The sequence below is a fragment of the Octopus bimaculoides genome, chromosome 27, assembly GCF_001194135.2.
Source record: "Octopus bimaculoides isolate UCB-OBI-ISO-001 chromosome 27, ASM119413v2, whole genome shotgun sequence".
NCBI lineage: Eukaryota > Metazoa > Mollusca > Cephalopoda > Octopoda > Octopodidae > Octopus > Octopus bimaculoides.
This window is the reverse complement of record NC_069007.1, coordinates 7,818,432-7,821,970: the sequence shown is the minus strand read 5'-3', so window position 1 is coordinate 7,821,970 and position 3,539 is coordinate 7,818,432.

Here is a 3,539-nt window from a genome sequence, read left to right as displayed (position 1 = left end):
ATTAGTTTGACGTCGGGGAAAGTGAGAAAGTCTTTTACATTTCGAGTCTACGCTCTTCAACATAAATGAAGGATGAGAGAAAATAAACAGAGAGAAAATAGAAAAAAAAACTTGTGGATTTAGCAGTCAAGCGTGGCGACTGATTAGAAAAGAGTATATATATAAATACATACATACATACATACATACATACATACATACATATATATACATACATACATACATACATATATACATACATATTACCTACCACATGATGTAGAAATAATCGTAGACATATCCAGACACCGAGATAGCAATATACAGAATCTTATACACTTCTAATTCACTTACCATTTTCCTTTTCATTTTAAAATAAAAATTTTCCAAACCATTTTGCTTAGCTTCATGTCTTCCACGTTACAGTCCTGTAACTTAACGCCTGACCAAATTGTATTGTGTTGTATTATATTTTCTTATACACTTCTAATATATACAATAGAGACCAACCTGAAAACGGTGGATTTGCTTGATGTGGCCCTGGGCTTAGAGTCCGGTGCCTATAGACCCTTTAGGAAGCCAAACAAGAAGTTATCATACATTAACACAGGTTCCTATCATTCAGCCATAGTTTTCAAGAACCTGATAAAGGGCGCCAGCAGAAGAATCTCCACCTTATCTTCAAGCTAAGAGATTTGTTATGCTACCGCCCCATACTACAATGAGGCTCTGGTCACCAGCGGTTCCAAGGATAGAATTAGTCATACTCCAGACCCAAGAGAAAGCGTCATCGGAAAGTGTTGTGGTTCACACCACCCTTTTCTTTAAGTGTTAAAACCCGAGTAGGTAAGATTTTTCTTAACTTAGTAGATAATCACTTCCCCCGTACAAATAGGTTCAACAAAATATTCAATAAACATATCCTGAGAATTTCCTTTAGCTGTGTATCAGTGTAAAAATGATTTTAGTTGGTAGAGACAGAGGCAGGATGCACATGTTGGGCTTACACAACATGTCCACTGAACGGCCATTGTAACACGGAGACCATCATATACGAGGCAGATGTGACAGCCACAGGACCAAATGGGCAACCAAACGTGCGGAAGTACGTGGGAGCAACTGAAGGCCCTTTCAGAACCCGCTATAGCAACCACAAGTCCTCTTTCAAGATCCTAGAGAGACGTAACTCCACAACCCTGGCCAAGCACTATGATCGTTAAAAGAAAGCACCACCGAGTACAGCATAAAGTGGAAGATTCTACAGAAATGTAAAGCGTACTTCAATAGCAAAAGGAGGTGTAGATTATGCTTGGCTGAGAAAAGAGCGATTTTAAAGAGCTCCGAGCGCCCAGGCATTTACTTGAATAGCAGAAGTGGAATTTTTAATCCTTGCCCACATGAAAGGAAGTACATCCTATCATACATGCATGCCCCACCATGACACATAATCACCAATCCCCCACCCTCGGCCCTCCATTAATACCCTGGAGCCCGGCAAAGAGTTTGACCAGAGCATACACCAATGCATTCACAAACACGCGCACCCCAACACGGTGGACACCTACCCAATAGGCTGTTTTCCAAAATAAATTCCTACAGACATTGTACCCCCTACACACACTGCATGCCTCACGAAATTAACTAGTATATTAAAAAAAAAGAGAACACACTAACGAATACAGATGTGTATGCCCACACCCCCTGCAAACGTCACACATATAGTGCCGCTACGCATATTCCATTTCCACAAGAACACCAACCTTAAGGATGCACACATTTTCCACAAACTTTTCCAGAAAACTCTTAGCGACTTGCAACATAGCCAATCCCTGTGGAGATGTTTCGGTACCAAGGGGCATAACTCTTAACTCCATCCCCTACACATTTCATTTCATCATCTTTTTCACAACAACCACAAACCGGATGTGTCTATTTACCTCTAACAATAGAGAGCAGTCACTATATTTCATTCGATAACAATTATCTCTGATGGGTGCAGGGTTACACAATCGGTTTGTTATGTAACACTCCATTGAATCCCTAGCGCGAAACTGATTGGTAAAATCGGCCGTAACGGATATATAATGTAGTACACTTCGGATTATACACGCGCGCGGCCACCCCACCCCCAGATAGATAAATGTATATACATATACATGGTGGGGCAAAATCAGTAAAATTTACTGCATTTTTTAATTTGAGATAAAATATATTTTGTACAAATGCTCATTACCTCACAAGAACTATTTCAGCTTAGCAAATGACCTTTTCTAAATGCATAAAAAAATACTATAACATATTCAGAACTCTATTATAAAACATTAGCATCGTTCTTTGTGAGCATAGAAAAAACAAATTCAGCGGGGCAAAACGAGTAAACCAAAGTAAAGTAAATATGCCTCTTCCATCCTCCAGAATTATATTTGAAAAAAGGTTCATATACATCAGTATTCATCCTTAGGCGTCAGAAAGATCAGAAATGCAACAAAAATTTATTTAATATGGTCAAATGAAAGAGGATCATGGAAAAATAGCACATAATATAAAGTTAACAAAAGTCGACTAAACCTAAAAGCTCAAAATAAAATATTCTCCATAACCTCTTCACGATCTGTTGGAGTGACCCTTTTCCCGAAATATTTACCCATCGTGCAGTTAAAGGGAAGAAGTTATTGAAATTAATCCTAACTCATTCTGCCCCGATTTAGACATAAATTTTTGGAAACTTGAAAATTCTCAAATTAGTCTAGTGTAGGAAAAAAAAAAATTGACTTGGAATCTAATAGAGAAAATAATATTGATTGTTAGATACCAAGAATTATCCAGATATTTTATTAGCAACCTCAATTACAATCAGGTGAGAATTGAGGAAGAATTTCTTGAAAGAAAGGTATCTTGTCACCTGGCTATGTTTCAAACTCTCTTAATTCCAGCAACAACAACATCAACAACAGTAGCAGCAACAACAACAACAATTATAACAACCACTATGCTGACCAATTTCAATTCCTAAAGATGATGCAATACCTGCAATCTAATGTTTTCAAACAGGTAGAAAACAAAGAAATAACAAAAATACAGAAATTACTCATTTTGCCCCGTTTACCTGTTTTACCCACCCTATGTATATTTATATAAAAATAGACATATATAATTTTTATACTATTACACATATATGTACACCCCACCCCACACAAATAATATAATATAATATAACGTGAATGTAAATATATATATATATATATATATATAAAGTGAAGTATATTGCCACTTAAATGTGGCTGACCCCTAGGGGTGGATGTTAATATATATATATATATATATATGATCGGAATTTAGGTTAGTTGATTGCTCCGTTAATATATATATATATAATTCAAATTCTGCCGAGGTCGACTTTGTCTTTCATCCTTTCGGGGTCGATAAGTTAAGTACCAGTTGCGTACCGGAGCCGATCTAATCGACTGGTCCCCTCTCCCAAAATTTCGGGCCTTTAAGCCTAGATTAGCAAAGAATAAATAAATATACATATTATGGTTGCCGTGAGTAGCCTCCCCTCG